This window comes from Corvus hawaiiensis, chromosome 6, assembly GCF_020740725.1.
Source record: "Corvus hawaiiensis isolate bCorHaw1 chromosome 6, bCorHaw1.pri.cur, whole genome shotgun sequence".
Taxonomy (NCBI): domain Eukaryota; kingdom Metazoa; phylum Chordata; class Aves; order Passeriformes; family Corvidae; genus Corvus; species Corvus hawaiiensis.
The window spans coordinates 12,681,240-12,694,006 of NC_063218.1; the positions used below are offsets into that span (position 1 = coordinate 12,681,240).

A 12,767-nucleotide genomic window follows, 5' to 3' on the forward strand; every position below is an offset into this window, starting at 1 on the left:
GTTAAAATTTTTTTGTCCACTGAAATGTGGTATAATAGACACAAGAGGGAGCCATATAGTTTACAGTCAAGTCAAAGTGAGATTATGTTCCTAAAGAAAATATAGCCAAGTTTGAAGCTTTTTAAAAAGAATATGCAGTGGTCTTTGTGTTTGATTTTCAGGTGCATCTGTATGCCTGTTTGTAGTCAGCTACAGAGAAGTTTTTGTGAATCAAAACAAGATGTGAAGACAAGGAGTGCACTTAGAGAAGGTGGAAGTGCCCAAACTATTTACATTTTGAACACGATGGGTTTGAAGCAGTGTTGTATCTTTTCCCCAGTTGTAGTAAAGGCTGTTACTCCCTACCTAAATAAAAGACAACTTTATGATAACTTTAGTTGACTTCTAAAATCTTTGAAGTGGTAAGTCCGAAACCAGCAGAGCCCATTATCTAGCCATAGCTTTTGCTGTGGCTGTATGCATTCAGTGGCACTCTGTAAGTAGTATCTGTATGTAGCTGCCTCTCGTGTCCTGGATAAAACACCAGTTTTGCAGGACTGTCCAGGATGGCAGTTTGGCATTGATTTACATAGTGTTTTCAGCTTGTAGTCTTTGGACCACTGAAGGACCACATTTTTTTTCTGAAGAGCACCAGCAAGCTGTCTGGAAAAAAAAAAAACCAACCAACCAAAAAAACCTGAACCTATACCAATATGGTCGACATTGTAGTGGACCTCTGCTATTAGGCTGCGTGATCAGGAGACAAGAAGAAGTGGGTGAGGCCTTCTACAGATAGCTAAAAATAGCTTCACATTTGCAGGGCCTGGTCCTCATGGGGGACTTCACCCCAGTATCTGTTAAAGGAACAACACAGCAGGGCATAAGCAGTCCAGAAGGTTTGTGGAGAGCTTCCTTACCCAAACAATAGAGGGGCCAATGAGGAGAGGTGCTATTTGCATTCACAGACCTCATACATACAAGCAAGGAAGGGTTTGTTGGGATGTAAAGGTTGAAGACAGCCTTGGCTGTAGTGACCATGAGGTGGTAGATTTCAGGATCCTGAGAGGAGGAAGCAGAGCAAACAGCAAAGTCACAGTGCTGGACTTCAGGAGAGCAGTAGTGGCTGCTTCATGGATCTGCTTGGAAGAGTGCTATGGCATATGGCTTTGGAGAGAAGAAGAATCCAAAAAAGAAAACATGGTTAGTATTGATAGATCACTTCCTCTAACTTCAGGAACAGTTAATCCCAAAAGCAGGAAGTCAGGCAAAAGTGCCAGAAGGCATTCATGAATCAACAAGGAGCTCCTGGCAAAAACTCAGACACTAAAAGGAAGCCTAGAAAAGATGAAAGCAGGGACACGTGACCTGGAAGGAATATGGAGATATTGTCCAATCATCCAGGGATGTGGTTAGGAAAGGTAAAGCCCAGCAGTAATTGCATCTTGCAAGGGATATCAAAGGTGACCAAAAGGGTTTCTATATGTACATACACGACAAAAGGAAGACTAGGGGAAATGTGGGCCTGCTGCTGGATAGACAGGGGACATGGTGACACAGAACATGTAAAAGTCTGGGGTACCAAATACCTTTCTTGTCTTAGTCTTTACTAGTAAGACTGGCCTTCAGGAGTCCCAGGTACCAGGATGCCATCCAGAGGTGCCTGGGCATGCTTGAGAAGTGGGCCTTTGCAAACCTCGTGAAGTTCAACAGGGCAAAGTGCAAGGTGCTGCACCTGCATTGGGGCAACCCATCCTATCAATATGGCTGTGGGTTGAAGGAATTGAGAAGAGCTCTGCAGAGATGGACTTTGGGGGTGCTGGTGGATGAGAAGCTCAGCATGAGCTAGCAACGTGTGCTTGCAGTTCAGAAAGCTAGTTGTACCCTGGGTTGCATCAAAAGCAGCATGGCCAGCAGGTTGAGAGAGCGGATTCAATCCTTCTGCTCTAGTGAGACCCCACCTGGAATACAGCACCCACCTCTGGGGTCCCCAGCACAGGAAGGACATGGACCTATTGGACTGATTCCAGAGGATGGCCACAGAAATAATCAGAGGGCTGAAGCTCCTCTCCTGTGAGAAAATGCTGAGAGAGCTGGCCTTGTTCATCCTGGAGAAGGCTCCAGGGAGGCCTTATGTCAGCCTTTTCATAGTTAAAAGGGGGTGAGAAAGATGGGGACCAACTTTTTATCAGGGCTTGTTGCAAGAGGGCAAGAGATAGTGGTTTTAAACTAAGAGAGGGTTGATTTAGACTAAGGAAGGCATTTTTTACAGTAAGAGTGGTGAAACACTGGCATGGGTTGCCCAGAGAGGTTGTAGATGCCCTGTTCCTGGAAACATTCAAGGACAGGTTGGAAGGGGCTCTGAGCAACCTGATCTAGTTGAAGATGTTCCTGTTCATCACAGTTGGACTAGGTGACCCTTAAAGGTCTTTTCCAATGCAGACTCTGACTCTCAGTGATCTTTGAGTGATCGTGATGATTGGGAGGCATTCCTGAGGACTGGAGGAAAGCAAATGCCACTCCTATCCTCAGGTTAGAAAGATGACTCAGGGAACTACAAACCTGTCAGCCTCACTTCAGTTTCTGGGAAGGTGCCATCCAGTGGGAGTTTGACAGGCTGGAGAAATGGGCTGCCAGTTGATGTTTAGCAAGAAGTGCAAAGTCCTGCACTTGGAGTGAAATAATCCCATTATTATGTTGGGGTACAAACTGAACATGAGCCAGCAATGTGTCCTTGCAGAAAAAAGGGCTAATGGCATCCTGGCTACATTAGGATTGTTGGCAGTATTTTGAGAGCTGATCCTTCTCCTCTATTGAGCACTGGTAAGGCCACACCCAGAGTACTGTGTCCAGCGCTGGGCTCCCCAGTACAAGAGAGATCAGTGTAACTCTAAAATTGTTACTGAATGGGGAAAGCGAAGTCACCTATTTAAGTAACATTTTAGCAAGTAAACTTATTTTCTTTGACTCAGTTTTATGTTTCTTTGCAAAGTTAATGAGCAAATACTTGCTAGTGCTTTCTTTGCCTTCTGTCAAGCTACTCTTACTCAAGAAGGCAGAAACTGCCCCGTGAGTCACACTCCTTTTAATTTTTTTTAATAGAATCTCTTCAGTAGAAGTTGTTAATAATTTTTAGGTATTATCTGTAGTCTGGTTTATTTCCGGCATTTCACAGGAGCACTGTCATACAGTTTTTTGACTAGTGTTTATTGACATCTGGACACTGTTTGTGAAAGTGTTGTTGTAGTCCCACTGTGAATACAAGCTTTGCAGTAATCTGTCTAAAGATGTTTTGATCTGTTTGTGTGCAGTACTGGACAGAGAACTTAATTTCCTGGAAGCTGTAATCCCTTTTGATCAGATACTAAATTTCATATATTATTCATATAAAATTTGACTAATTGATTTAGCGTGAATGAAATTCTAAAATCCAGTCATTCACTGTTGGGGACTGGAATATCATTTTAGTTAGGATGTTTAACACATCAAGTTCTAGATTTCAAAATAATATTATAGCATCTTTAAAATCTGGTATCATGTGTGACTCTTCAATATTGGGTATATTCGGTGAGATTTCACATCTCTAGCATAATTTTTACACCAATTTTTGAAGTTGTGATGGTGCTTTCAATATGACTTATGTTGCTCTTACATTATTTTTCTGTGTTGTTTTTAATCTATCCTATTCCAATAAGCATATGATTTTCCAGGTCAGCGTGAAGTACATCATCTGGTGTCTCTGTTCTTGGCTTGAAGACACTGCCATTTAACTTTTGTGTGCTAAATGATATTTGAGTTGAATGCAGACAACTATACTGTCTTTTAAAACATCCTATTCAAATATTCAGAAAGTGTTTATTATTTTTAGGTTGATATAATAGGGAATATTTCAATGCATCTGAAGATTTCAACCAATATGCAGTCAAAAGCAAATGTATTTGAAACAGAATTCAGTTTTGTTTCTGTACAAGGTAGGTCTTTAGGATTCTCAGTTTTCCTCCCTGCTTGATTTATACTCATTGGCATGCCAGTCAAATAGCTTTTTTTCAGAAATTATGTCAGCAACACTGTGAAAAATGGGTGGAAGAAAGATGGCACAGTTGTAAACCCTGTAAAATATTTCCCTTTTGTTTACTTGTCTACTATTCATGTCACCTTAAGGAGAGATTTAAAATTGCGTTGTGTGGGCAGTTGCAAAGGTAAAAATAGTGTTGCTATTTAATTTGCTTTGTGTGGATTTCAATGCCCAAGTTCTTCTTGACCAATAAGAAGTCAATAGGCAGTTAATAGTGAAATATATTTATGCTTTTCTGTGTTTTTCCTCTGTGTGAAGGCCAAAATATTGTATTAATCTGTTTTGCTGGCAGCAGATTCAAGATTGACAGTATGCTTGTACTGTACCACTTAGTGTATCTACTGTAAGGTGGTTTAGACTTTGCAAACATGTGCCAAATTCCTGATTTTTATGTCACTTCTGGTATATCCCACCCCCAGCTTTGATGACAGTAGCAGCAGATCCTGGGGCTTTGTTGGGCCATTCCTGTGGCTGCCCCTCTCCATGGCAGAAGCAGCTCCAGGATTTGCTGGGTTGCGTCTGTCCGAGTCAGGCAGATGAAGAGCTTAAGTCCTTGCGTGGGTGGGAGGTTCTGCTGCCTTCTTCTCCCATTCCTTCCTTGCCTTCCACAGGAACACGGCGACAGCTCTGGGCTTTGAGCCAGCCGGACACAGGAGGAGGTGTTTGGCTGTTCAGGCAGCGTTTGCTCCTCAAACAGCTGTTCCCTATCTCCTCCAAGGAAAAGGTGGCAGGCCATATGGAGGCATCCTGTGGTCCAGATTCAGACGATGGGCACCAGTTGGACCGTGCTGGCCTAGATGGAAGTACAGGCACGTCCTACTTGGTGTCTGCTATTTCTTACAGTCAAAATGATTCAAAGTTGGAGGACAGACAAGATAAAACATATCTTTCATTTTGGATATAGATGTTATCTTTCATCGTACAGACTTTGTTAACATCTCCTAATCAGCAGGTTTTAATTTATTTTATATTCTGAATGGATTGGATTCGGCTACAGTAGCCTAAACGCCTGCTTTCCTCTAGAGAAGCAGAGATGTACTTCAAAGCGTATATGCCAGCGCAAAACAAAATTTGTTTCTGCACAGTTTAAACCACATTTGGGAGGAATAATACATTCTCTTGTTAGTAGTATGGGCTTTTAAGACATTTTTTTGAAGATGGGGTTCTCAACCACTCTCCTGGTTGAGAATGCAGATAAGCATCTCTTTTTACAGCCAATAGAGTGGAGACAGTTTTTTGTTTGCTTTTCTGTTAGTTGCCTTTATTTTTATTTTTTAACTGAGTTGCACTTTCTGGGACATTTGAGTCTATCCCCAGAGATGTTGTCTGTGTCTTTTGTGGAAGTCAGTGCCTCAGCAGACATCAGGAGATCATCATGGACTTACAAGTATACTTTCTCATATAAAGTTTGTACTTACTGTGCAGATTTAATATTTTTCCTGATATAACAGCAGTTACAAATGTTCCATAAATTTAAAATATTATAACAAGCTGATGTTTCTTAGAGCGGAATACTCAAAGGATGTATTCTTTAAGCACTGCAAAATTATACAGGGTACTTATCTTTGTTAAAATTAGTAATTTAACTAAATTACAAAGTGGATTATCCTCTTCAGTCAGACCCAATGCTAATACTCCACACAGTAGGACATTGATACGTTGCTAAGTAAACCAAAGTTTATTTTCTTGTACTATTGTTTGAATGAGAGTTGAAGAGGAAATGATAAGTTTTTAGTTTTGGATGCATGTGCCCCTGCAGCCCCAGTACCTCTAGTTACCATGGCCTGTGAAAGCTTGGTTATGAGGTGATCATGATCCAAGCTTCCATCTAAGTGGCTTCTGATATGATTTATTGGGTAACTTAAGTAGTTGATTCACAGGTAACAAAACTTTGGCCATACTGCATTATATTAATGCTTGTTAGCAAACTCTTTGATTGAGGAGTGAGTGGTTTTGAATAGGAAATACTGTTGCTGTCCTTTCAAAGCAGTTTTTTTCAGGGTTTCCATCACGGCATTTTATCTGTGGCTTGTGATTCACCTAATAGTGGAGTTCACTAATAGTAGAGTTGTGGGATGAGTTTGTGCATAAACATAGTGCCTGTGTGTTGCACTAAACAGAATCATAGAGTATCCAGAGTAGGAAGGGACCCACAAAGGTCATCAAAGTCCAGCTCCTGAAATTAACAAGGTAAAATGTTTCCTGAAATGAAAAATGCTCAAGGTAAACTTTGTACCTCTGGAAGAGCCTCTCTGGAAGAGAGTAAATGATATGTTCTGGTATGCAGACATGGACTCTTGCAAGGAAGCTGGCTTTTGTAGCTATCTTACTGTACCTGTGTGAATGAAACACTGCAGACTGAACCTATAAATCTAAGGCTCAACATGAACAATAAACTATTGTTTCGCAAGGAGATTTACCACAGGAGATAATGGAGCTCGTGTGCCTTCTGTTATGTGAACTGCTTCAGGAGGGCCTCTGGAGGCTGTCTCATTGCAAAACACATCTAATCTCAGCCCAGCTTCTCCCACTTCAGCCCTTAATGGGGCTGCACTCAGCTCTAAGTGATTTTGTGAAAGGACAAGAAATGGTATAGAAAACTTGGTCACTTATTTAAATGCTGTATCTGAGTGTCTTCTGTTTTGGGAAAGATAATGTTTCAGAATTGTGTATGTATGCATACACATATACAGAGTAAGTAGTATTCTGAAATGGAGCAATCAAGAAGTGGATGTTAAGGAGTTCCTGGCTGTCTTGCCTCTATTAAAAAAAGGAGATGGCACAGGATTGGAGGCAGGGTACTCAGCTGCAGTCAGTTCAGAGTTGTTTCTGTGTACTCAGTCTGCCAAACAGTACTGTCCATGTTGTATGTGAAGTGGGTTGTCAGTCCTTCAGACCCCCTTGAGTTAATAGTTAATGGTTTGAGTTGTCTGTTGTGCCTCTGCTGTCTCATTAACGAAGAACAATTTTTGCAGGTAGAAGGTACAGAAAAAGGGACCGCACAGTTAAATTCCATTGCACCAGAAGGAGTCATTCCACTTTGCTTCCGCTGCATGAATCCCCTAATAGTCTGGAACAGTGCTTTCTTGTGTATATTGGCAGAAAGTAAATAAAAATTGCTGACATAAAGAATTAAGCAAGAATATTACTTAGATTTATTAAGTTTCAATCCTGTAGTACCTTTTTTTAATATTAAGATTCATTCTATTAGATTTTGCAAAGTAGAATTATCTTTCTGTTAGAGAGGTCATATAACAACACAGGTTTGTGGACATTATTCCTAGTGCTTCATGAATTGGGCTGTTTGAATATTCCAGAGCATGCCTCTGTAGTTATAAACTGTTGTTACAAAGTAAAATAATCTTTGGCTTTGTCTCCTGTCCTGTACAGTGAACTGGCTTCCCTCATTAGGTTAGGCAGCATATGTCCAATGGAAAAAGTGAATTCTTGTTTCCCTGTAGATCACTAGGATCCTCCATTCTGAATTCTTTATTTTACTTAGCTTTAGGGCAGTTAAAGCCTCAGCAGCTCCACAGAGAGGAGTTTCTCTTCAAGGCTGCTGCTTCAAAGGATTTCCAGAGCTGGGAAAGGGACAGTAACCAGCAAATGCTGACAGATCTTCGTGCTTCTGGCCCTGAATGTATGTGTGTTTGTGTTTTTGTACACCTACACATTGGCCTGAAACCATCAAGTAGCATCCACTAAGGCTCATAACGAAATCTCCCCATGTTAATGAGTACATTGGAAAGAGGGAAGAATCTGCAAAGAAGAGGAGGAAAAAATTGTTTGGTCAAAAGCAACTAACCCTTGGGGTTTATGTTCAAAGGAATGAAAGTTAACAAGGTGGAAGCTTGAAGTGGTTTTGGCTTTAACTGTTTCAAGCACCCTTAGTGTTTTTGGGGGCTGTGAGGGGAGTGGAGCGATGGCCTCAATATAATCTGAACACTAGGGTATGATGGTTTCCTGGGGTAGAAGCGGAGCTGTCTCCACTTCAATGGGAATATAAGAGGTTTCTGAGAATACTGAAATCTGATTTAGTGATATTGATGCAGTGATTGCCCATAACTTTGCCTTGGACTTGTGAGTACTTGAAATAGTCTTCACAGAAGTCCAACCATTTCTTTGTCTACAAATTCAGGAAACCAACAAAAACAAGGATTTTTTTTAAAAAACATTTTTTTAGCTATGAATTACAGTGGAATAGTGGATGGATGTGATGATCAGTGTATCTCAGCTTGGAGGTGGTGTCTTTTTAAAAAAAAACCTAACTTTGATCCCATCCAGTGATTAAAGTAATTTTTTCTTTCTTGGATTATACAAGGGTTAATAGCACAAAGGAATATACTGGTCAATATGACTTCACATAAAAATACATCAGCTCTTTTCAAGGCATCTAGTAGTGTAGATGTGAACACAAATTTAAGACCATGTAAACTTTAATTTTTCCTTCTACTCAGACATTGTGTTGTGTGTTACAGTAATTGGACTTGTTCTTTGCATCGCTTGGTAAACAAGCAAATATTAAGCCAATTTTAATGGAAATTCACCATCAAGATTAGGAGCTCTGATAAATGAGCTTTAGCTTTTTGTGATTGAATAGGGAAAAGGGTTACTGTCTCCAGAAGTCTGGCCACTCTTTGATGGGAGGTGAATGCCCCTAGGCTGGAAAGCAGAAGTGAAGGTTGTGATGGCTTTTTAGCTGGAAGGGCACCCACCTATTTTACACTGCAGCCTTCGTGCCATTCAAATGAAACAAACCCTCAAAAATGGGAGTCCTTTAGCATCTACTTTCTGGGACTTGAGAATCATTACCTTGTGATATCCATCTAAAAGTGTGATGGGGAAATTAATAACGCAGAGGCCCCTATGGCACATCAGGAGTGTTGCTTGTTTGTGAGGCATTAAACATGAGACATGAACCCCTGGATATTTTACTGCTTCACTGAAAGAGTGTTTGGAAGTGTCCTTTTATTTTTTAAATTTTTTTTCTTTTTCTTCTCCCCCCCACCCCCCCTTCCTGTGATTGCCATACTGAGTAACTGTCTTCTAGTCTGATAGTGTTTTAGGTGACTAGAATAACAGTCTGTCTCTTTCCACAGTGGCTGCAGACAATCTGGCAGCAATCACTGTTACTTTTTAATATTTCTGGTTATTTTGAGATATCCTCCAACTGTCTCAAAGAAGGCTTGGAACACTGAAGGGGAAAAAACCGTTTCTTTATTCATTTTTTTTTTTTAGGAATAGCAGCATCAGGAGGAAAATGAAATTCAGCATGCCACTATTTGTTTTTGCAGTGGTCATCACCCTGATTGCCAGCTCTGACAATATTTTCACAGAAAGGGTAACGAAATAGATGGTATTTGTTCTTTATAATAACTCTTTCAGTAGAATGTCAGGACCTGCATCTAAATGAATATATTCACATTTTCATGTTCCCATTTTTTATTTAAAGCTTCCCCTCCCAACTTTCTGAAACTACTTCATACAGACTTGGTAAGTTAAAATTAGGGTTCATGTAGTGGATAATGTCACATTTGAAAGCTAATCTGTAGAGACCTAGCTGCGTGAACCTGTAAAAGCTAGATCTGATTTTTTTTACGTATTAAGTGTTTGTTTAGTTTAAATATGTCTGTATCTTTTTTGAGCCGTCTGAGCAATTTGCATGCTACACAGCAGTCATCTTCTATACTTTATTAAATATCTGTCAATTATAAATATCAAGGTTTTACATTAATGTCAAGATAGTACATCAAAAATTCATGGAATATGTGACTTTTTTCAAGGGTATTTAATACTTAATGCATTTGTGTCATTTTTCTTTCTAGATATATTGACAGGTTTTATTAAGTGTTTGTTAGGGAGATTTCATTTTTACCAAGGGACTATAAAGAGAAGCTGCATACTAAATCAAATTTTTAATCAGAATATTGTTCTTTTTTGTGTGTCTTCAGATTCTTGTAATCTATAGGGTTTTTAAGTTACATAGTGAGATAGACCAAGTCAGAAATCTAACATGATCGAATATACTGACGTATCTTAACTTTAAAAGAGCTACTAGAATATTGTACCATGGAATGTTATAAATATGGTAATTACATATGCTGGGATTTTATTCTGCCCTGTGTCTTTTAAAGACCATGTATTTTGTCCCTTACTGTAATTTACTATTGGTTTTATGGGAATTACGTCTGGATGGTGTCCGCATAGGGGCAATCCCGAAGTTTCACAGATTTACAAATGGGGAGGGTGACAGAGCGTTTGGTGGCATCCAGGATCTTTTCCCCATGGGGTGCGTGTTCAAGTTGGCTATTACAGGGGGACTGCTTGTGTGAAATGAGCCATTGATCTCCCTGCAATTCATTGATCTAATACACGTTTCCTACAGAGAGGACAATGACAACGTGTATATATCTTGCATCCTGTGGTTATTTGCTCCAAGTTCGGGTCGAGGCTGTTGGCTGGTGCTCCCGGAATGGAGTGTGGGCTGGAACTGGGTGCAGCGGCTGTAGCAGTCGCTTTTTGTCTGTTGAGCCCCTGCAATGCATGCGATGCCTGTTTACTTCCAGTGCATTTTGACCATGGTCATTATTACCCTTGGAAAAACAGCATGTTCCGCTAAAAGCTGCTTGCTGTTTGAGGGGCAGGAGGAAAGCAGAAGAGAGCAGAGGCGACAGACAGGGGTGTTAACGTTCCCGGGGCCTTCCTCCTGCGATGAGCAGGTCGGACCGCCCTGGGCCGGGGGCGCTTGCTCACCCTGCAGGTGCGCTGTCCCGCACGGGGTTTGGGGCCGCTGCAGGCGGTCGGTTTCGTGCGCCTGCCCCGCGGGCCGGGCGGGAGGAGCGCGGAGCGGGCGCGGCGCTGGCGGCGGAGCGGAGCAGTGCGCGGCGGCGCCGGCAGGGGGCAGTGCTGGCCCGCGCGGCCCGCGGTGTGGGGGCCCGGCCCGGGCTGGAGCGGGGCCGGGAACGGCGGGGTTGGAGCGGGGCTGAGCGCCCGGGCACGGGCATGGGCCGCGGGGAGCGGCACCCACAGGGTCCGGGGGGTAAATGCGAAACGCCGGCTGTAAACTTGAGGCGCACAGTGAGACCCGACTCCTCACACCGATCGCCACGGGCCGGAGGGAAACGCGGTCGTGCTGTAAAGGGAAACGGAGGGGCTGATACTCGCAGTGTTGGTGTTGTCTTTCCCTGCTTAATTATCGAGCTTCTGCAAAATAGATTAATAATAGGAGTAATAAGAGTTGAAATTAGAGTGTCATAAATGAAAACTATAGGGAGGTTTTTGTTCGTAATAATTATTTCCAGCTGAAGGCTGAGTTTCTGCATTCATTTCTGGACTCGGGTCTGGACTGTCCTGCAGGGAAGGTGCCTCCTGAAATGTCTTGGCTCGGGTCTCAGTCCTGGGTTTGTGCTGAATGTTTTTGTGAGAAGAAACAGCTGTACAATGTGTTGCTACAATTAAATTCGAAGGGATTTGTTATACAATGACTGTGTCATCGATGTGAGTGAAAATCATATGGAAACGTAGAGTGCTGTAAAAAAGAAAAAAAAAATTAAAAGTGAGGGGAGGGGCAGGAGCCACTGGAATTGTTAACTTCAGTCGTGTTCCGGAGAAAGCCCATCGCAAGGGTTAACCGGAGGGGCTGAGGCAGAGCAGCCACCTGGGACCTCACACCCAATTGGCAGTCTTTTGTAATATATAATTTGCCTAAAATTGCGCGCTGAGCACAAGCTTTTGTTTTCTAATTGATTTACGGTTTGAGCCACTTTTACCTCATCCCCTACTGTCCTGCACACAGTGCCAGCAAGTACATTACAGTGAGAAATGATAAATTACCACGCACTTGTGATGCTAATGCATCAAGAGTAAAAAACTGCGTACTACATGGAGCTTCATGCATTAAGAGCGTCGCAAAGATAGAGCTATGCAAAAAATCATTTGTATCTTCGGAAATAACCGTTTGATCATTTGCTTCAATTCATCTCAGAGACCTAATCGAACCAGAAGATTAAAATTTATGCTGCTATGGCTTTCCATTTGTGAATTGGAACAAAGTTCTAAAGAAAACGTATGAATGTGGGTTTAAAGCTACCTGTATTTTCAAGACTTTAAATAAGTTAATTAATCAGAAAAATAACTGTTATCAGAGCTTCTTAAAGCCTTTAGAAATTAAATGTTTGCTTGTTAATGAGAACTGCAGTATGCATTCACAAATGACACGGCTCCACTTTTAGATAGGAGAGTGTGTAGATGGGCTAACGTAGATACTGTCTAATTGGTGTTTGTCACCGAAGCCATTTAAATATTTTATAATCTGTTTTTGTTTCAGAGGTGTAGTGCAACTTTACTGAATAACACTGTTACAGGTAACAAGGAAGAACTGAAAATCTTGTATAATATTCCTTGCATTTGTGAAATATCTCACTGATATCTCAGAGGAGAGGAAAATATGGAAGTTGGTGAAAGCTAATGTATGCTTATTGTCTGATTTCTTTCCCCCACTGTGCATTGAGGGCTGGATTGTGTTTTACCTTCACATACTCAGTCCACCTTAAATTTTATTTTTTTTTTTGTACAATGTCTGTGGGTTCCAGTCTTGAAATATGAAGAAACAGATTTATGGCGGCTGCTGGGCACAACAAATTAAGTTGACAGTGATGTATGAGAGCATAATAGCATGATGATCCCTCTGTAGCGCGGCTGGACGCCTCCTGCTTCA

General features: G+C 41.5%; 1 protein-coding gene across 2 annotated transcripts in view; it reads left to right on the forward strand.

The window, feature by feature from the left end:
- SETD3 (SET domain containing 3, actin histidine methyltransferase) overlaps positions 1-12,767 on the forward strand; it is a 62,143-nt gene that overhangs the window by 34,391 nt on the left and 14,985 nt on the right. The window lies entirely within an intron of this gene.